Source organism: Bos javanicus, chromosome 6 (genome assembly GCF_032452875.1).
Source record: "Bos javanicus breed banteng chromosome 6, ARS-OSU_banteng_1.0, whole genome shotgun sequence".
Taxonomy (NCBI): domain Eukaryota; kingdom Metazoa; phylum Chordata; class Mammalia; order Artiodactyla; family Bovidae; genus Bos; species Bos javanicus.
Window position 1 is genome coordinate 9,236,457 of NC_083873.1, and position 23,968 is coordinate 9,260,424.

Genomic DNA, 23,968 nt, shown 5'->3' on the forward strand with positions numbered 1-23,968 from the left:
TTTTTAACTTTAAAAACCTTCTATGTAAGATATATACATCCATGAATGAAGCAATTAATTCACATACCCAAAATTATATCAGAGTAACTGCAAAAACATTTACTATTTGTGAAGTAAAGTTGCTCAGTTGTGTCCAACTGTTTGCGATCTCAGGGACTGTAGCCTACCAGGCTCCTCCATCCATGGGATTTTCAGGCAAGAGTACTGGAGTGGGTTGCCATTTCCTTCTCCAGGGGATATTCCTGATGCAGGGATGGAACCCAGGTCTCCCAAATTGCAGGCAGACGCTTTACCATCTGAGTCACCGTGGAAGCCCTTACTATTTGTAAGAGGAACTAAATTAACTCTTCTTTCCACTGACATCCTTTACCTTATCAGATTTTCTTCTGTATGCATAAAACATAATTTGGTGTCATAAATCTAGAGGCAGCCAAAAAAAACAAGCCCACGTATAACATCTTACTTATGCAAATAATGCATCTGTTGCAGTATAAGGAGGCCAAATACTATTTCCAACTAGACTCAGACATCCATAATACAGTAAAGATCAAATCAATCCAAACCAAATTCTATCAGAAGTATCTAAAATGTTAATATATTCATACAATATCATTATGTACAACCTGCTCATGGAGTCACTTCAAATTTCTCAGGATACTTGGATCTTAAATCATATTTTCACAATCCAATATCCATTGTCCCCAACAAGAAAAAGTTTTCTTTGCATTTTAATCAGTATAATTGTTCTTTCTCAAAATATTTTAAATTATCATATTAACAATTCCAGAGAAGGCAATGGCACCCCATTCCAGTACTCTTGCCTGGAAAGTCCCACGGATGGAGGCGCCTGGAAGGCTGCAGTCCATGGGGTTGCTGAGGGTCGGACACAACTGAGCGACTTCACTTTCACTTTTCACTTTCATGCATTGGAGAAGGAAATAGCAACCCACTCCAGTGTTCTTGCCTGAAGAATCCCAGGGACAGGGGAGCCTGGTGGGCTGCCATCTATGGGGTCACACAGAGTCAGACGTGACTGAAGTGACTTAGCAGTAGCATTAACAATTTCTTCCCAGTAGTCACCTACAACAGGAGGTTAGAGCAAGGGGAGAGTAACGTGACATTTGTCTTAAATTTAAACGTTCTATAGAATTATTTTCTCTATATAAGGAAATACTGCTTGTACACTCATACTTTTAATTGCATTAATAATATGTATATCTTAAATATAAATAATACTTTACAGCTTTAGAAACACGTTCACATAGCTTATTAAAAAGTCTGGTGCCAGGCCCAAGTTCTGTGTGTGATCTTTTGATCCTGACCACAGGTGAGCACACGGCTTTAGCTGTCAAGTCTCACAGGAGACAGTAGCCCTCTGCGTGCCACAGTGAGTGCACAGCCAGTGCATTACCGTTTTCTGGAGAGAGATGTAAACACAGGCCCACTGGTCCCTTCTGAGTTCCTCCCTCCCTGCCAACCATGCTCCAGGCCTGCTTCTATTCCCGGCTCAAGTGCCTTCAGTCAGAGGCCTCTCAGTAAAGGGAGTGCAAGTTTAGGCTGGAGCACTTTTCAGGAGCTCCTCCTAGCCCTTTTCTACTCCTGGCCCTTCCCTCACTCCAACCACCAAGCTCCCTGGGTCCCTAAAACATCAGAAAACTTTCATTCAAGGCTCCTTGGCAGTGAGAGGACTACACCACTTGTGCTGTGTCATCAGACTGACACTTCCTGATACCAATAGAGGGGAAAATGCAACATTCCTGCCTCCTGTTTTGCCTTCCTGCCTACAAGTTTGTGACTTCCTTGGTGGCTCAGATGGTAAAGAGTCTGTCTACAATGCAGTAGACCCAGGTTCGATTCCTGGGTGGGGAAGACCCCCTGGAGAAGAAAATGGCAACCCACTCCAGTACTCTTGCCTAGAAAATCCCATGGATGGAGGAACCTGGTGGGCTACAGTCCATGGGATCACAAAGAGTCAGACACGACTGAGCGACTTTACTACAAGTTTGTAGTAAATGAATAAAGTCTTGGTTCTCATTTTCACTTTGGTTCCTTCTCCTAATTGACCACCTCTGCACCTAGCAGCTCAAAACCAAAACTTATGTTTTCTTGCAACCACTCTGTGAAGAGTTGACCAACTGTTAATTCCCATATATCACAGTGAACAATGCAAAGAAATAGAGGAAAACAATAGAATGAGAAAGACTAGAGACCTCCAAGAAAATGACAGACACCAAGGGAACATTTCATGCAAAGAAGGGCACAATAAAGATAGAAACAGTATCAACCTAATGTAAACAGAAGATATTAAGAAGATCTGACAAGAATACACAGGGAAACTGTACAAAATAGGTCTTAGCGACCCTGATAATCATGATGGTATGATCACTCACGTAGAGCCAGATATCCTGGAGTGTGAAATCAAGTGGACCTTATGAAGCATTATTATAAACAAGGCTAGTGGAGGTGATGGAATTCCAGTTGAGCTATTTCATATCCTAAAGAATGGTGCTGTCAAAGTGCTTCACTCAATACACCAGCAAACTTGGAAAACTCAGCAGTGGCCACAGGACTGGAAAATGTCAGTTTTCATTCCAATCCCAAATAAAGGAAATGACGAAGAATGTTCAAACTAATGTACAGTTGTGCTCACTTCACATGTAGCTCAAAATCCTTCAATCTAAGCTTCAACAGCATGTGAACCAAGAACTTCCAGATGTACAAGCTATATTTAGAAAGGCACAAGAACCAGAGATCACACTGCCAACATCCGTTGGCTCCTAGCAAAAGCAAGAGAGTTCCAGAGAAACATCTACTTCTGAATCATCAACTACATTAAAGCCTTTGACTGAGTGGATAACAACAAACTATGGAAAATTCTTCAAGAGATGGGGCTAACAGACCAACTTACCTGCCTTCTGAGAAATCTGTATGCAGGTCAAGAAGCAACATGGAACAACAGATGGAACCAGACTTGCAACAACATAAGACTGGTTCTAAACTGGGAAAGGAGTGTGTCAAGGCTATAAACTGTCATCCTCTTATTTAAATGAAATGCAGAATACATCATTCAAAATGCCAGGTTATATGAAGCACAGGTTGAAATCATCAGATATGCAGATGACAACACTCTAATGGCAGAAAGTAAAGAGGAACTAAAAGAGCCTCTTGATGAAGGTTAAAGAGCAGAGTGAAAAAGCTTGCTTAAAACTCATTATTAAAAAATCTAAGACTACGGCACCCAGTCCCATCACTTCATGGCAAATAAATGGGGAAAAAAATGGAAACTAGTAACAGACTATTTTCTTGGGCTCCAAAATCACTGCAGATGATGACTGTAGCCATGAGATTAAAAGATGCTTGCTCTTAGGAAGAAAAGCTATGACAAACCTAGACAGTGTATTAAAAAGCAGAGACATTACTTGGTCAACAAAGGTCTGCATAGTCAAAGCTATGGTTTTTCCAGCAGTCATGTATGGATGTGAGTGTTGGGCCATGAAGATGGCTGATGTGGAAGAATTGATGCTTTTGAAGTATGGTGTTAGAGAAGACTCTTGAGAGTCCCTTGGACTGTAAGGAGATCAGACTAGTAAATCCTGAAGGAAATCAATCCTAAATATTCATTGAAAGGACTGATGCTGAAGCTCAGCTCCAATATTTTGGCCACCTGATGTGAAGTCCTGACTCACTGGAAAAGGCCCTGATGCTGGGAAAGATTGAGGGCAAGAGAAAAAGTGGGCAACAGAGTATGAGATGGTTGGATGGCATCACCAAGTCAATGGTCATGAGTTTGAGCAATCTCTGGGAGATAGTGAAGGAAGCCTGGCATGCTGCTGTTAATGGGGTTGCAAATAGTCGGAAAAGACTGAACAACTGAACAACAACACCAGCACATCAGAGAGAAATCTGATACATAGAAAATTATGTGCTTTAAATATGTGTTTTTCTGAATTCTGCCAATGACCTTAAATTTTGCTAAATGTATCACTAGTTGCTTTGTGCTACACTAAATACTTTTAAATTTAGGTATCTTTAAATAAAAACTGAATGGCATTAGGTATTTCATTATTTACAAGAGAAACAAAATCTAATACTTACATTGACCATGGAGAGAATTCAATACAAAAGAAATGACCTCCAGGATATATACACAACTTACGTAAAATTTTGAAGGAGGTCACTATTATCTTCATTACCTCCACCATAGTTTGGCCCCAGGTAAATAGCAGGAAGGGAACACAGCCCCACCCATTAACAGAAAATTGGATTGAAGATTTACTGAGCATGTCCCTGCCCATCAGAATAAGACCCAGTTTCCCCTTCAGACAGTCTCTTCCACCAGGAAGCTTCCATAAGACTCTTATCCGTCTCCATCAGAGGGCAGACAGACTGAAAACCACAGTCACAGAAAACTAACCAATCTAATCAAATAGACCACAGCCTTGTTTAACTCAATGAAACTGGAGCCACGACATGTAGGATGGGTCATAGTGGAGAGTTCTGACAAAATGTGGTCCACTGGAGAAGGAAATGTCAAACCACTTCAGTATTCTTTCCTTGAGAACCCCATGGACAGTATGAAAAGGCAAAAAGTTAGGACACTGAAAGATGAACTCCCTAGGTCAGTAGGTGCCCAATATGCTACTGGAGATCAGAGGAGAAATAACTCAAGAAAGAATGAAGAGACAGGGCCTAAGGAAAAACAACACCCAGTGGTGGATGTGACTAGTGATGGAAGCAAGGTCTGATGCTATAAAGAGCAATATCACATAGGAACCTGGAATGTTAGGTCCATGAATCAGAGTAATGTGGAAGTGGTCAACAGGAGATGGAAAGAGTGAACATTGACATTGTAAGAATCAGCAAACTAAAATGGACTGGAATTGGTGAATTTAACTCAGAGGACCCTTATATCTACTACTATGGCAAGAATCCCTTAGAAGAAATGGAGTAGCCATCAGAGTCAACAAAAGAATCCAAAATGCAGCAGTTGGATGCAATCTCAAAAGCAATAGAATGATCTCTGTTCATTTCCAAGGCAAACCATTCAATATCACGGTAATCCAAGTCTATGCTCCTACCAGTAATGCTGAAGAAGCTGAAGTTGAACGGTTCTATGAAAACGTGCAAGATCTTTTAGAACTAACACCAAAAATGATGTCCTTTTCATTATAGGGGCTGGAATGCAAAAGTAGGAAGTCAAGTAACACCTGGAGTAACAGGCAAATGTGGACTTGGAATACAGAAAGAAGCGGGGCAAAGGCTTGCCAAAGGAACGCACTGCTCATAGCAAACAACCTCTTCCAACAACACAAGAGAAGACTCCACACATGGACATCACCAGATGGTCAACACCAAAATCAGATAGATTATATTCTTTGCAGCCAGAAATGGAGAAGCTCTATACAGTCAGCAAAAACAAGACTGGGAGCTGACTGTGGCTCATATCATGGACTCCTTATTGCCAAATCCAGACTTAAATTGAAGAAAGTAGGGAAAACCACTAGACCATTCAGGTATGACCTAAATCAAATCCCTTACGATCATACAGTGGAAGTGAGAAATAGATTTAAGGGACTAGATCTGATAGACAGAGTGCCTGATGAACTATGGATGTAGGTTCGTGACACTGTATTGAAGACAGGCATCAAGACCATCCCCAAGAAAAAGAAATGCAAAAATGCAAAATGACTAAGGAGGCCTTACAAATAGCTGTGAATAGAAGAGAAGCAAAAAGAAAAGGAGAAAAGGAAAGATATACTCATTTGAATGCAGAGTTCCACAGAATAGCAAGGAGAGTTAAGAAAGCCTTCCTCATTGACTGGTGCAAAGAAATAGAGGAAAACAATACAACAGGAAAGACTAGAGATCTTTTCAAGAAAATTAGAAATACCAAGGGAATATTTCATGCAAAGATGGGCTCAATAAAGGACAGAAATGGTATGGATCTAACAGAATCAGAAGATATAAGAAGAGGTGGCAAGAATACACAGAAGAACTGTATAAAAAAGATATTCATGACCCAGATAATCATGATGGTGTGATCACTCACCTAGAGCCAGACATCCTGGAATGTTAAGTCAAGTGGGCCTTAGGAAGCATCACTATGAACAAAACTAATGGATGTGATGGAATTCCAGTTGAGCTATTTCAAATCCTGAAAGATGATGCTATGAAAGTGCTGCACTAAACTCATCAATGGCCACAGGCCTGAAAAAGGTCAGTTTTCATTCCAATCCCAAAGAAAGGCAATGCCAAAGAATGCTCAAACTACCACACAATTGCACTCATCTCACACACTACTAAAGTAATGCTCAAAATTCTCCAAGCAGGCTTCAACAATACATGAACCTGAACTTCCAGATGTTTGAGCTGGTTTTGAAAAGCCAGAGGAACCAGAGATCAAATTGCCAACATCTGCTGCATAATGGAAAAAAAAAAAAAGAGTTCCAAAAAACATCTATTTCTGCTTTATTGACTATGCCAAATCCTTTGACTGTGTAGATCACAATAAACTGTGAAAAATTCTGAAAGAGATGGGAATACCAGGCCACTTGACCTGCCTCTTGAGAAATCTGTACGCAGGTCAGGAAACAACAGTTAGAATTGGACATGGAACAGCAGATTGTTTCCAACTAGGAAAATGAGTACATCAAGGCTATATATTGTCACCCTGCTTATTTATCTTATATGTAGAGTACACCATGAGAAACACTGGGCTGGATGAAGTACAAGGTGGAATCAGGATTGCCAGGAAAAATATCAATAACCTCAGATATGCAGATGACACAATCCTTATGACAGAAAGGGAAGAAGAACTAAAGAGCCTCTTAATGAAAGTGAAAGAGGAGAGTCAAAAAGTTGACTTAAAGCTCAATATTCAGAAAATGAAGATCATGGCATCTGGTCCCATCACTTCATGGCAAATAGATGGGGAAACAGTGGCAGGCTTTATTTTTTGTTGCTCCAAAGTCACTGCAAATTGAGACTGCCGCCAGGAAATTAAAAGATGCTTACTCCTTGGAAGGAAAGTTATGACCAACCTAGACAGCATATTAAAAAGCAGAGACATTCCTTTGCTAACAATGGTCTGTCTAGTCAAGGCTATAGTTTTTCTAGTAGTCAGGTACGGATGTGAGTGTTGGACTCTGAAGAAAGCTGAGTGCCGAAGAATTGATGCTTTTGAACTGTGGTGTTGGAGAAGACTCTTGAGAGTCCTTTGAACTGCAAGGAGATCCAACCAGTCTATCCTAAAGGAGATCAGTCCTGAATATGCATTGGAAGGACTGATGCTGAAGCTGAAACTCCAGTAGTTTGGCCACCTAATGTGAAGAGCTGACTCATTTGAAAAGACCCTGGTGCTGGGAAAGATTAAAGGCAGGAGGAGAAGGGTACAACAGAGGATGAGATAGTTGGATGGCATCACTGACTCAACTGACATGAGTTTGGGTAAACTCCGGGAGTTGGTGATGGACAGGGAGGCCTGTTGTGCTGCAGTCCATGTGGTCGCAAAGAGTCAGACACGACCGAGAGACTTAACTGAAATGATGTAACAATTACTGATGGTGACCTTTCTTTAAGAAATGATTCGTGTATTTTATTTCAAAGATGTTTCTGAGCCTACCTTTGCAACTGTTTTTTCTCCTGCATCAATGTCACTGACCAGAGATTAACTATAAATCATCTGGAACTATGAGGCAGCAGAATAGGATGTAATTAGAAAGGTTCATGACAAGGCGTCCTCTTCCATTTCCCACTGGGGTGTCCTTCCATGTATATGTTTTAGATCGCTGACAAAACAAATAAAAATAAAATCAACAATGAAAAGAAATGAACACTAATCACTTTTTAAATAGGAGCAAACCCCTTTTCAGAAATCTTTTTAAATGTTTACTTTGTATAGCATAACATTTGTTTCGAAACCTAAAATTCACAAAACAGTACACTGTAGAAGTCTAGTTCCCAATCGCTGTACCTCAAATAAGTAGTTTTGTATCTGAATGAGGATTAAAAAACAGCATCTTGAAGAAAATTCTGAAAATACTGCATGCATGTTCAAGATAATACATGTATTAGTTTTTCTGATTTTTTACACTAATAACATTATAGTATTAACAATATTCAGCAATTTCTTCTGTTTATATATGTCTTATATTTATGTCTGTATCTCAGTGGTCAATTCATATCAGTGCATAAACCCATTCTTCATTCACAGTTCAGCTACACAGAAGCCTTACTCTATATCATTTCTTATTTATCTACCAATAAATGAATAAGTACCTTATTTCAACATTATTTTGCTATGAGAAACAGCAGTACAATCAGCAATAGTGCAATAAATAACCCTACATATATTACTTTTTGTACATACAAATATACCTGTACAATCAACTCCATGAATGAAAATTACCAGGGAAAATGATTATATAATGGCATGTTTAAAAAATAAAATTATAAAGAGATTTATTTGCTATCAATTACTTAACGCCTGTGTCAACCACTAGAATATTAACACTGTAATTCTGTCTTCTTTGATAAAATTTAGTGCCATTCCAAAAACACTGTTCTGCTACATGTATGTTGCTGTTGAATGAATGAATTCTATGAATCTTATGGAATTTCACATTGCTTATCTAATAGATTATTAGGCCTATATATTTTCAACCTACATGCTCTCTGTCTGGAACACTTGGGACCATTAACTATCATTTTCATTTTGAAACATTTTAGACTATTGGCTTCTTTAGGCTTACCACTCTCTCCTAGTTTATACCATTATACTATGGGCTTAACCTCATGATATTGGCTTCTCTTTTTCATTCTTTGTTGTTGTTCTCTGGGCCCTGTTCAAATACCTAAATGTATTTGTTGGACTACATTGTGCATTCATCTATTCTTATCTAAATAATCCCATGCAGTCCCTCCTTTCACCTACCGTGGTGTGGCCTCCCCCTTACATACCGTCAGCACCATCTTTAGATGCCCATGTTAAATGGCCTTCTGGATGCTTGAAAACATCCCGTTTTTAGTGGTCACATCCCCACCACCCACTCTGTGGCTAATGCTGGAATACCCTACTGTACATGTCTAGGCCACAATTCTCTCTGAGACTGTTCACTAGGCACCTAACTTCCTGAATCCTGTTTCCCTAAAATCCATTCTTGCCACAGCAGACACAGTGATCACTCACCATTCCAATGCAGGTACTATCACTTCTTTTTCAAGCCACAGAGTGGCTCCTCGGTGTCCTTACTTTCCTTGTATACATTACCCAGTCTTCCTCCTGATCATCACTGTCTCTCAGGCACAACGGTCACCTTTACATTCCACTAGTCATCTGTCAAATGTTTACTGAGCAGCTATTACATGTCAGTCTTTACTTTCACTGATAGAAACACTGCCAATAAAAAATGTGAGGTGGTCAAAAGGTACAAACTGCTAGTTATAAAATAAATACATCATAGGATGTAAAGTACAGCATGAGGATTATAGCTAACAATAGTGTGCTGTGTATTTGAACCTTGCTTCCAGAGCAGATCTTAAATGTTCTTATTATGACAAAAAAAAAAAAAAATTAACTAGGTATAGTAAAGAATGTAGCTAGACACTGTGGTGATTATTTCATAGTATGTACAAATAATGAATCATGTTATACCTGAAATAAATATGATATCAATTATAGGTCATTAAAAATTTTTAAAGGGAAAAGGCCTGTTTTTGTATCACTCAGTTTTAAGTGGAAAACAGGAAATACAACAGATACAAATAAATACACATTATGGCAAGTGGTAGAAAGAACTAAGAATGAGGGGAAAAAACAGGTTAAGGGTCATAAAGTGATGAGAGATACAATATTTATAATAGAATTGCTAGTAAAAGCCATAGATATAACTGAGGAACAGTTCAGTAAGACTGTAGAAGAGCAGTTACAGATGACCTACAGAACATTTTCCATGCACTGAAAAAAGAATGAGATCAAAGTGCCTGGATGGTGCTGAGTGAATGAGCTAGGAGAAGGAATTGAGGATGGCTTATCAGGAGGGAAGACTATGTAGAGCCCTGTTGGACATAAAAATTCTTTGGCTTTTCTTATGAGAGTGGAACACCAGAGATAAGACATGATCTAACTTCACATTCAGAAAGATCACTCTCAGAGTAGTGTGGAAAATACAGTGGGTGCATATGGAAACAAGAGAGAAAAAAAAAAGAGGGAGATTTCTTGGAGGCCAATGCAAAAATTTCAAACTAGATCTGCTAATGAATTTCATGTGAAAGATGAACAGACATTCAGGAAAAAATTGTGCTTTTCTGTTTGTTCGTTTTGGCTTGAGCAACTAGAAGATACAGCAAATTGACCAATTTTAGAAAAAGCTGCTACTAGGGAGGTGGGTAGTCTTTCCTTGTTCATAGGTCAGTTACCTGAAGTGGATCCAAAAACGGGGAGAAAGAAACAGCCAGTGAGGTCAAAGGATGGAGTTCGAAAGTACTCCACAGAGGGAATGATCAGCACTGTCAAATGCTGCCAAAAGTTCAGAAAGGTGAGAAAGGAAGAATGATTATCGGATTAGGCAATGTCGAGGCATTCATGACCTTGAGAACTGCAATTTTTATGGAATTATGGGCATATAAAATATGTACAATATGCAGTCAGAGGAGTGCAGGTGAAGACAGAGGGAACACAGACAACTCCTAAGTTTTTACTGTAAAAGGAAAAAAAAAACATGATAGTTTCTATAGCGATGTGAGGTCAAGAAAATATTGTTTGAAGTGGGGCTAAGACAGCATATGTGGTGACAATGGGAAAGCAAAAGTGAAATTTAAAACAAACAAACAAACAAACAAACGATGTGACTGCAAGAGACAGGGGTGGCAGATGCAATTAAGGATGGATGAGCTTCCAGGGTACTTTCATTTCTTTGAGTTTTTGCTTTGTGTACTTTAAGGTTCTATTTTTAAGTTTACAAACATTTAAGATTGTTATTTCCCCTTGGTGAACTGATCCTTTTATTGATACATAATATCTTCTTTCATCCTTGGTAATTTGCTTTGAGATCTACTTCAGAGAGTAACGTAGCCACTCAAACCTTCTTTGATTAGCTTTTGCAGAGCATTACTTTTTCTATCCTTTTGACCTTAACCAATATATATATCATTAACTTTGAAGTGAGTTTCTTATGGACAATATAGAGTTGTGTTGTTTTCTTAATACCTTTTGACAAGTTATATTTTTTAATAGGTGCCTTAAAATAAACTTCCAGAAATGTAGTTATTGACTGATTTGGATTACTCTTTTTTGTTGTCTTCTTTCCTGCTTTTTATTTCCCTTTTTCTCTTTTATGTTGGGTTATTTGAATATTATGTTCCAGCTTAATGTATCAATTGTAATTTTAAATATATCTCTTTGGAAAATTTATTTTGCAGAGAAAAAAAAAAAAAAACCTAGGATTTAAAATGCATACTTTTCACAGGCTACTTAAAATCAACATCTTTCTACTTCAAGTGAAATTATATACATATATATATATATATACACAAAAATATAGGTAAACTATACACATATACTATAAACTATCCTCTAGAGTTCTTAAAGCATGTTTAGCAAGTATGTGCATGTATGTATACAATATATGTGTGTGTATATACATAAGGCAATTGCCAAACAATTGCAAATATTGACTTAAATATATATAATTTCTGTTGTTCATCCTTTCTTCCTGATATTTCAGTGTTCTAGGTTTCCTTCTAGTATCATTTCCTTTATGCCTGAAGAAATTTTAGCAACAATTTTAGAGCTTATTTGTTGGTGATGAATTTTCTTAGTTTTTCTTCATCTGAAAATATCTTTATTTCATCATCATTTCAGAAAGATATTTTCACTGGCTATATAATTTAGCATTTGACAGTTCTTTTTTCTCAATACTTTAAATGTTGTTCAAGTTCCTTCTTCCATGGCTTCTGGTGAAAATTTTCTAATTATTAATTAAAGATTAATTATTAATCTCTAACATCTGAATTATTGTTCCCCTAAAGGTAATGCATTGTTTCTCTCTCTGCTGCCACTGTAGTTACCAATGTCAGTGAACTATCTATGGTCCAGGGCACAGAGAAAACAGAAAAAGACAAAAGAAAAAACAAGTTATAGGGTTTTTTTTAAACTTATGCTTAGCTTTAGAAGTTGAGGTTCCTGCTCTTTAAGTCAGAGGCAGAAAGCTTCTCCTGGAGCCCTCTGTCTGCACTATCATGCGCTATCCAGGTTTACCACTAAGCTAAGTTCATGTGTTGGGGCTAGAGGGAACAGGGAGGAAAATAAAAAATTCAGATCACATAGGTTACTTAGAATCTAGTCAAGCAGTTCCTATTTACTTTCAATCCTCAAATACATTCCCCATGCATTCTGACTAGATCTTATCATTGTATTCCATGGAAAGTCAGGGGGGGCATATCCACATATGCCCTGAACAGAACACATATGCCCACCATATTACCTGAACAGAATCCTAAGGAAATTTCTTATGTTTTCATCTAGGATTAAGAAAATAAAGGGTTTAAAGAAATAATTTAAATGGAAAGTAGAAGCAAAGATTGTTTTCCTGTTTCTACCTCATTGTTTCTTAATCTACATTTAAGTTAATAAGAGTATTTCAGTATACCAACATGTACCTATTTTACACATGCTATCATATGTGATACTCTTTCTGTCTTGTACACAGGTATGTTACTTTTAATACAAGTACTTATGCTAAGCAAGAGACACTGTTCTGAAACTTGACTCTGTTATCCAACCTACCCAACATACTCTGGGAATAATTTGATCAGTATGCCTGTGGTTTGTATGCCAAAACCATTGTAAAAAAAAAAGTTTGAACTTATAAAAACATTATGGATCAATGTGTTGCAGTATGTTCATGTCTGATACAACTCGTAAGAATATTCAGTTCAGTTCAGTTCAGTCTCTCAGTCGTGTCCGACTCTTTTCAACCCCATGAATTGCAGCACGCTAGGCCTCCCTGTCCATCACCAGCTCCCGGAGTTCACTCAGACTCACGTCCATCGAGTCAGTGATGCCATCCAGCCATCTCATCCTCTGTCATCCCCTTCTCCTACTGCCCCCAATCCCTCCCAGCATCAGAGTCTTTTCCGATGAGTCAACTCTTCGCATGAGGTGGCCAAAGTACTGGAGTTTCAGCTTTAGCATCATTCCTTCCAAAGAAATCCCAGGGCTGATCTCCTTCAGAATGGACTGGTTGGATCTCCTTGCAGTCCAAGGGACTCCCAAGAGTCTTCTCCAACACCACAGTTCAAAAGCATCAATTCAGTCTGTCTAAAATGCTTCTGAGTCAAATTATTGAAAGAGTATGCTGCTAAGTCTGCTGCTAAGTCGGTTCAGTCCTGTCCAACTCTGTGCGACCCCACAGATGGCAGCCCACCAGGCCCCCCTGTCCCTGAGATTCTCCAGGCAAGAACACTGGAGTGGGCTGCCATTTCCTTCTCCAATGCATGAAAGTGAAGTCACTCAGTCGTGTCTGACCCTTAGCGACCCAATGGACTACAGCCCATCAGGCTTCTCTATCCATGGGATTTTCCAGGCTAGAGTACTGGAGTGGGGTGCCATTGCCTTCTCTAATTGAAAGAGTCTATGTCACTAAAACCCTGTAACAGAGTCTCCCTATACTGGCTACTGATTAAATTCCAGTTCCTCTATAAGAATCACAGTGATTTTCATGAAATAGTTTCATTTTCTGTAAAATTCATCTACAAAATCACTCAAAAATATTTGCAAGCACCACACCATGAGGTTATAGGCAATTTGGAGTAACAGTCTTATAATACTTATGAGTATTAAAATTTCCTTTTTATAAGTTATAAGACTAGTAACTTTAACTAATAACGTTGGGCTTCCCTCATAGCTCAGTTGGTAAAGAATCCACCTGCAATGCAGGAGACCCTAGTTCAATCCCTGGGTCGGGAATATCCACTGGAGAAGGGATGAATAGGCTACCCACTACAGTATTCTTGGGCTTCCCTTGTGGCTCAGCTAGTAAAGAATCTTCCTGCAATGTGGGAGACCTGGGTTCGATCCCTGGGTTGGGAAGATGCCCTGGAGAAGGGAAGGGCTACCCACTCCAGTATTCTGGCCTGGAGAATTCCATGGACTGTATAGTCCATGGGGTCACCAAGAGTCAGGCACAACTGAGCAAGCTTCACTCACTTACACACTTTCAAGACTAATAAAGTTATATGCTTACAAGTAAGATTATAGGTATTTGAATAGCTGACAGTTTCAAGAAATAAAACCACCCACTTCACAATATTCCACAACTATAAAGAACATAATTTTATTATTTGAGGTACAATGAAAAACATGTTATTATTGGCCCACACTCTGTACATTTTTCTACATAAAATGGAAACCTGGAACTTTAAGTCTAAGGTGAGGAAGTGAGAATACTTTGCATTTGTGATGAGATTTCAGAGTCAGTCAGTGAAAGGATAATCACGAAGATGTGCTACTTTACTAAATTGTCAGTGTACTTAACTACCTTTAGGGAAAACCACTACTAATGTTTGAGAATTCTTAATGCCTTAGGGTTCTCTTCCTGTGCTATGACATGATAATCAGATATGCCAGGCTTTAAAGGCTCTGTCTCTGCCAACTCATTAATACATTTCTCAAAAAGTTCCATAAACAGACGGGAATCTAAGCTGCCTCTGTCTTCAGAGACTTCTGTCAAGAATTTAGGAGCTCTCTTGTTGTAAAGACAAAATTAAATAAAAGCAAAATTGAAAATGTCAATCCTTACTAAGAAAATGACATTTAAGTTATATTCAACTCCAAATGGTCTTAACATCGTAAAAAATTATAATTTCTAATCCAAAATATTTGAATATCTAAATCATATGTTAATGAGGCATATTCTTCTGAGCTCTATAAAGCCTGTGAGAAAGTATCATATTATTCTCTTGCTTCACCAAAGCAGTGTTACAAGTAACAGCTGACACTTCCAAGGAGCAAAATCTAGGCCTAATAAAGATAACTCTTTGTCACCAGAGAAGCAGACCTTGTAACATGTGCCTAGCCAGATTTCAAAATTCCTTAAACAGTGTTGACTTCCCCAGCTGACTGGTAGTTGACAGCAAATACATACACAGGTGAATCAATGGAGGTGAATAGAAGTACCCAACTATGTCAACCCAAATTACAGTCACAAAATTTGAAGCCAAATACTTTGTTTAAAACCATTAGATAGTTTATTACACAGCAAGAGCTAACTGAAACAACCAAATGTAAAGGGTACTCTAAATGAATAATTGATATTAAGCCACAAAATAACATACGATAGACTTTTAAATTTTTCAGTGTGACACAATCCTCAAGCTGCTATGTACATTAGATACAATACTACTTCAAGTTTAATTCCTTTTAACTACTTCATCACAGCTAAGCTTCCACTTGAGAAGATCGGCATGAGAAATTTATCACACTCACGTAAATGAATCATAAAAATTAAACTTAAGGAATATTTATTTACTTCAATTAATTTTAACATGATTGATTTTTAGTTCCTGCACATATAAATCAATCATTTTTGATAACTTGATACTTTAAATATATGTTATTACAATAAGAAGTCTGAAATAACCTTGAATTTCTTATTTTGAAGTAGTATACTATATTTTATTACTTTTGATTAGCAGTGCCTAATTTTGAATATAAACGCATTATTAAACATATATTTAAGGATTTCCTCATGGACTGTTGAAAAAAAGTAAAAAAAAAAAGTCATCAAGCTATCATATTTGTTTAGAGAACCTGAAATGCGGGTTGAAACCACTGTTCTGTTATACAGTCCCTTAAAGCATCAGTAACAGCTGGGCAATCTACTTTCAGTTGTTACTATCTAGAATAAGCAGCTTGTCCATGGCCAAGTCAGTAATTATAGAATCAAATGGTACATCAACTTCCTTCCAAGGTTTAATTTGGCACACAGTGCTTTGAAAATAAAACCATCATAAAACATTACAACTCTTGGATCTAACATCCTACCAGTGTTTCTGACCTCCTCAGGGGAAACAAATTGAAATCCTTTCATTAATAAGTTAACAGAATCATTTCAAAATTGAATTTTGATAGTAATCTCCTTGAAATTGCTTATAAAGAACATTAGTATATGGCTGTTTCTTATGCTAACCAGATAATGTCATTTTAACCATAGGACCTTAAAATATCAATGCCGGGTTCTGTGTTAGTTAATTTCTTGTGTGTGTGTGTGTGCGTTAGTTAATTTCTTGGCAATAAAATAACTTTTAATCTGATTATTCTTGATTTAAACATGTGCTAATTCTTTTGTTTAATTTCTCAGTAAGTTTGATAGAATGCTTAGATTGTATTAAAATACAGATATCTACTCAAGTATAGATATTCTATAGTGTGTGAGTGTGTGTGTGTGTGTTAGTCACTCAGTCGTGTCCAACTCATTGTGACCCCATGGACTTTAGCCTGCCAGGCTCCTCTGTCCATGGGATTCTCCAGGCAAGAATACTGGAATGGGTAGCCATTCCCTTCACCAGGGGATTTTTCCAATCCAGAGACTGAACCTGGGTCTCCTGCATTGCAGGCAGATTCTTTTCTGTCTGAACCATCAGGGAAGCTCATTCTATAATAGTAGGAGGTAAATAGGATCATATTTTATAGATATTGCCTAGGTGGTTTCATACCTAAGGTGTTAGTGGTTAAAGAACTACACAATGGAATATTACTCAGCTATTAAAAAGAATGCATTTGAATCAGTTCTAATGAATGAGGTGGATGAAACTGGAGCATATTATACAGAGCTAAGTAAGCCAGAAAGAAAAACACCAATACAGTATACTAACGCATATATATGGAATTTAGAAAGATGGTAACTATGACCCTATATGTGAGACAGGAAAAGAGACACAGATTTAAAAACAGACTTTTGGACTCTGTGGGAGAAGGCGAGGGTGGAATGATTTGAGAGAATAGCATTGAAACATGTATATTATCATATGTGAAACACACCACCAGTCCGGTTTGATGCATGAGACAGGGTGCCCAGGGCTGGTGAACTGGGATGACCCAGAGGGATGGGATGGGGAAGGAGGTGGGAGGGGGTTTCAGGATGGGGAACACATGTACACCCATGGCTGATTCATGTCAATGTATGGCAAAAACCACCACAATATTGTAATTATCCTCCAACTAAAAAAAAAAAAAAAAAGGCTTTCTCTGCATCTATTGAGATAATCATATGGCTTTTATTTTTCAATTTTTTAATGTGGTGTATTACACTGAATGATTTGCGGATGTTGAAGAATGCTTGCATCCCTGGGATAAAGCCCCCTTGGTCATGGTGTATGATCTTTCTAATGTGTTGTTGGGTTCTGATTGCTAGAATTTTGTTAAGGATTTTTGCATCTATGTTCATCAGTGATATTGGCCTGTAGTTTTCTTTTTTCGTGGCATCTTTGTCAGGTTTTGGTATTAGGGTGATGGTGGCCTCATAGAATGAGTTTGGAAGTTTACCTTCCTCTGCAATTTTCTGGAAGAGTTTGAATAGGATAGGTGTTAACTCTTGTCTAAATTTTTGGTAGAATTGAGCTGTGAAGCCATCTGGACCTGGGTTTTTGTTTGCCGGAAGAAAGCCTTTGACAAAATTCAACATCCATTTATGATAAAAACTCTCCAGAAAGCAGAAATAGAAGGAACATACCTCAACATAATAAAAGCTATATATGACAAACCCACAGCAAACATTATCCTCAATGGTTAAAAATTGAAAGCATTTCCCCTAAAGTCAGGAACAAGACAAGGGTGCCAACTCTCACCACTACTATTCAATATAGTTTTGGAAGTTTTGGCCACAGCAATCAGAGCAGAAAAAGAAATAAAAGGAATCCAAATTGGAAAAGAAGAAGTAAAACACTCACTGTTTTCAGATGACATGATCCTCTACATAGAAAACCCTAAAGACTCCAGCAGAAAATTACTAGAACTTATCAATGACTATAGTAAATTTGAAGGATATAAAATCAACACACAGAAATCCCTTGCATTCCTATACACTAATAATGAGAAAATAGAAAGAGAAATTAAGGAAAGCATCCCATTCACCATTGCAATGAAAAGAATAAAATACTTAGAAATATATCTACCTAAAGAAACTAAAGACCTATATATAGAAAACTATAAAACAATGGTGAAAGAAATCAAAGAGGACACTAATAGATGGAGAAATATACCATGTTCATGGATTGGAAGAATCAGTATAGTGAAAATGAGTATACTACCGAAAGCAATCTATAGATTCAGTGCAATCCCTATCAAGCTACCAACGGCATTTTTCACAAAGCTAGAACCAATAATTTCACAATTTGTATGGAAATTAAAAAAAAACCCTCGAATAGCCAAAGCAATCTTGAGAAAGAAGAATGGAACTGGAGGAATCAACCTGCTTGACTTCAGGCTCTCCTACAAGGCCACAGTCATCAAGAGAGTATGGTACTGGCAGAAAGACAGAAATATAGATCAATGGAACAAAATAGAAAGCCCAGAGATAAATCCACGCACCTATGGACACCTTATCTTTGACAAAGGAGGCAAGAATATACAATGGAGAAGAGACAATCTCTTTAACAAGTGGTGCTGGGAAAACTGGTCAACCACTTGTAAAAGAATGAAACTAGAACACTTTCTAACACCATACACAAAAATAAACTCAAAATGGATTAAAGGTCTAAATGTAAGACCAGAAACTATAAAACTCCTAGAGGAGAACATAGGCAAAACACTCTCTGACATATATCACAGCAGGATCCTCTATGTCCCACCTCCTAGAATATTGGAAATCAAAGCAAAAATAAACAAATGGGACCTAACTAAAATTAAAAGCTTCTGCACCACAAAGGAAACTCTAAGCAAGGTGAAAAGACAGCCTTCAGAATGGGAGAAAATAATAGCAAATGAGGCAACTGACAAACAACTAATCTCAAAAATATACAAGCAGCTGATGCAGCTCAATTCCAGAAAAATAAAAGACACAATCAAAAAATGGGCCAAATAAGTAAATACACATTTCTCCAAAGAAGACATACAGATGGCTAACAAACACATGAAAAGATGCTCAACATCACTCATTATCAGAGAAATGCAAATCAAAACCACAATGAGGTACCACTTTACACCAGTCAGAATGGCTGCTATCCAAAAGTCTACAAGCCATAAATGCTGGAGAGGGTGTGGAGAAAAGGGATCCCTCTTACACTGTTGGTGGGAATGCAAACTAGTACAGCCCCTATGGATAACAGTGTGGAGATTCCTTAACAAACTGGAAATAGAACTGCCTTATGACCCAGAAATTCCACTGCTGGGCATACATACCAAGGAAACCAGAATTGAAAGAGACACATGTACCCCGATGTTCATTGCAGCCCTGTTTATAATAGCCAGGACATGGAAGCAACCTAGATGTCCATCAGCAGTAGAATGGATAAGAAAGCTGTGGTACATATACACAATGGAGTATTACTCAGGCATTAAAAAGAATACATTTGAATCAGTTCTAATGAGGTGGATGAAACTGGAGCCTATTATACAGAGTGAAGTAAGCCAGAAAGAAAAACACCGATACAGTATACTAACGCATATATATGGAATTTAGAAAGATGGTAACGATAACCCTGTATGTGAGACAGCAAAAGAGTCACAGACTGTACAGAACAGTCTTTTGGACTCTGTGGGAGAGGGCGACGGTGGGATGATTTGGGAGTATGGCATTGAAACGTGTATAATATCATATAAGAAATGAATCGCCAGTCCAGGTTTGATGCATGATACAGGATGCTTGGGGCTGGTGCACTGGGATGACCCAGAGGGATGGTACGGGGAGGGAGGTGGGAGGGGGATTCAGAATGGGGAACACGTGTATACCCGTGGCAGATTCATGTTGATGTATGGCAAAAGCAATACAATATTGTAATTAACCTCCAATTAAAATAAATAAATTTAAATTAAAAAATAATAATAAAATTAAATAAAGTTAAAAAAAAAAAGAACTTGCCTGCCAATACAGGAGACTTAAGAGATACTGGTTCAATCCCTAGATCAGGAAGATCTCCTGAAGGAAAGCACAGCAACCCAGTCCAGTATTCTTGCCTGGAAAATTCCATGGTTAGAGGAGCCTGGCGGGCCACAAACTATAGGGTCACAAAGACTAAAGTGACTTAACATGTAACATGCACACGTGCATATGTTGTTTGTAAATACTGATGAGTTTAAAAAAATAAGTGGCCAATTTACTAAAAATCCAGATGGCCAAAGCAACATGTTGGTTAACAACGTATTGCTAATTAAAAGCTAGGAGTTCTAGGTTTTGTAACTACCATTCTAAAAGAATTTATTAACGATAAAGTCATCTAAATGAATTCACTGTTGTTGTTGTTTAGTTGCTAAGTCTTGTCTGACTCTTTTGTGACCCCACCACTGTGCTACCAGGGAAGTCCCAAGTAAATACCTTAGATACTATCAAACAAACACACCAGTGATCCTTTTCCAAATAATGAAAAAATGAAATATTTTGAAATAACATTTTTTATATGGTTAGTTATCTTTTTTAGTCTTAAAGGAATGATAAGAAGTGGGCTTCCATAAACATTAACTAGTCTCAGAGACATTTATGCAAAATACAACTTTCTATTCTATTCCTCCTCCCCTGGTGAATCAGGATTTTAGAAAGTAGGGGTAACGATGTACATTTCTAGGAAGCAAGTCCAGAATTTGATTGACTAAATACTTAAATATTTTTTTAAAATAGAGCACTTATAAATGAATGTTTTTATGTTGATATACTATCCAGTGCTTATTTTTATATCTTATTTTATATCTACTGCTACCTTTGACATACATTCTATGCAAATGTCTCTCAACCTCACTTATTTCACTACTCAAAATAAGCATATGATGTAGAGATTCTTATGCTGCAGGTGTAGAAACTATGATGAAAAAAGATTGTAGCCAAAGTCACATAAATATTAAGGAATAAAGCCAGGATGCAACTCAGGTCTATCGGACTTCAAAGATGATAAAAATTTTTCATCTAAATACTCTAACACTTTACTTTGATTCTTCAGGTCTTAAGCTGACTACAGTAATCAAATGCAGTAAATGAAATCTACTATAAATGCTGTCACTGTGTGGAGATATTCAGAAATATGTTTTTAAATTATATGATGAACAGACACTGAGCATAGAAGGAACCATTAAGAGAAAATTAGTAGCATCTGAATTTAAATATGTTGTATTTCTTTAAAGCTTGTACTGTACCCAACATTTAGGAAAGGCTGTGAAAACTGCATAAAATAAATATATAAAGCATTATCAAAGAGTTATAAGGTAGGTGAGATTCTTATAGGAACAAAACATTTACAAAGTATTCATTACCTTATTGATGGATGTGCTTTCATTCTACTCACAAACATGTATTTTTTTCTTGTAATATCTTTGATTATTTCCTTTTTTAAATAGACTTTTACAAACAATGTATTTAAAGCTGCACCAAGTAAGCTTTGGTACATTGTATTTCATTTTAGTTTATATATCTTGAGATTAAGTATTAAGTTATCTTGAGATTTATTCTTTGATGCATTTGTAATTTAGGAGTGGATATTTTTATTTCCTCCTACATATAGTTTCCCAAATTTCTTTGCTATTGGGTACTGATTTTATTTTATAAAGGCTAGAAAATATACTTTGTAAGATTTTAATGCTTTAAATATATTGAGGCTTATTTTATAGTCTAGCATATGATCTAGCCTGGAAATATTTCACATTAACTTGAAATGAATGTGTATGTTGTTATGGGTAGAACGTTCTATAGTTGTAAGTTAGTTGGGCTATTGGTGGAGGGTTCTATAGCAGTACTCTCAATTGGTTTATTGTTCAAATCCTCTGTTTCCTTATTCATCTCCTAATTAGCTGTCTTAATCAATATAGAAAGTGAGGCATTGAATCCTTCAACTATTATTGCATTGCCTATTTTCCATTCCGTCAATTTTTGCTTTATATATATGTTGTTAAGTGCATATATATTTCTAATTTTTTGTTTTCTTGATACATTAACACTTTCATCATGAAATATTCTATTTGTTTCTAGTTATTTTTGTACTAAAGTTTGTTTTGCCTGACATTAGTATACCCAATCCAGCTCTCTTCTGATTAATGTTCTCATCCACATCTTTCCATTCCATTCCAACAGAATCAATTAATTTTGCCCATTCATTTTCTATTTCCATCAACTAATTTGTGTTTGAACCTCGTGTCCATACAGACAGTACATAGTAGGACTGGATTTTTTAATCCATTCTATCAATCTCTCCCTTTTGAATGGAATGTCTAATCCATTTATATTGCGGGTTATTGCTCACATGGCAGATTTCTATCTGCCATTTTATGATTTATTTAATATTTCTCTTATTCTTTTGGTTCCTTTACTTTCAATTATGGCCTTCCCTTGTTTTAAATAGTTATTTGCTAGTGTACCATTAACATTTTTTTTTTCCTCAAATAAATATTCACTATATTGCTGCAAGCTTTTGACTAATTTAGAGTTCTGAAAAGTTTGATTTTGACTTTTTGGCCATTGTTCTCATTCTTTTTATGGAATTCAGGGTTTCTGAAGGTCCCTATTCTGCCATCCATTTGGGCCATTTTTTGACTGACATATTAAAACTATCATAATGACTAACCTGGTTACAGCTTTATATTTCCAACTAACTATTAATTTTAAAAAGTATAAATGAAACTACACCAATGATAAATTTTATCTGTTACTTTTTAAGAACCTAGTTTCTGTTATATTAGCTATCAAATTCACATTCTAAAGAATCCTTTTAATAACAAAATGAGTTTATAAAATTCCCAAGGCAAAATCATAGACTTCTAAGTAATTAATTATAAATATTGATGCTCTTCTTTTACATATCTGATTTTTCATATTAATTCCAAATTAGATTATCTGCTATCAACTAAATCTAAAATTATCTATAGAGATTACTACAGCTTCTGTGTTTCAAAATGTATCAAAGAAAATTGAAAAAACTTCCATTATCTCATTAATAGAGGGTAACCCAAATTTTATTTGTATACCTACAAGAATAAATAAAAGAACAATTTCTGCAACAGTTGTTCATCTTTGGAAAACTCTAATTATTACAATTTCTTACTTACCTAAATCATGTGTTAGTCCTCTGAATTCTGGAACAAAATAGAACAAATATTACTTCTGCATAGAAGAACATTCCATGTTGACTATAATGAAAATAGTCCACTTATGTTTATCTGATGTAAATGAACTATTAATAATATATAACATAAACAAGAATTGTAAAGTCTTCCTTTCAAGTGCTTCTGTTGATCTCTCAAAAGATAAACATAGCAGAATCAGTACTTAAAACATGGTCAGAAAAACCACTAAGGGTTGTGAGAAAGCAAGATGTGTGCACATCCCTTGCTATTCCTCCCAAGAAGGGTGCATGTGTGCTCAGTCATGTGCGACTCTTTGCAACCTTCTGAACTATAGCTTGCCAGGCTTCTCTATTCATGGAATTTTCCAGGCAAGAACACTGGAGTGGGTTGCCATTTCCTACTCAAGGGGATCTTCCCAACCAGGGATCGAACCCACGTCTCTTGTATCTCCTACATTGGAGGGTGGATTCTTTACCATTATGCCACCTGGGAAACCTCAACATCCCTTATATGTGGAATCTAAAAATAAATGATACAAATGAACTTACAAAACAGAAATATTATAGACTTAGAGAATGAACTTATGCTTGCTGGAGGTAAGGATGGGGGGTGATAGTTAGGGAGTTTGGGATGGTCATGTACACACTGCTATATTTAAAATGGCTAACCAACAAGGACCTACTGAACAGCACAGGGAACTCTGCTCAATGT

General features: G+C 37.0%; 1 long non-coding RNA gene across 1 annotated transcript in view; it reads right to left on the reverse strand.

Annotated features, from left to right (window-relative positions):
* Window positions 1–23,241: 23,241 nt before the first annotated feature.
* LOC133250055 (uncharacterized) overlaps window positions 23,242–23,968 on the reverse strand; it is a 44,324-nt gene continuing 43,597 nt past the window's right edge. Inside the window, exon 3 of the long non-coding RNA XR_009737213.1 lies at window positions 23,242–23,266. This is a non-coding gene — a long non-coding RNA (uncharacterized LOC133250055). The remainder of the gene's footprint in view (window positions 23,267–23,968) is intronic.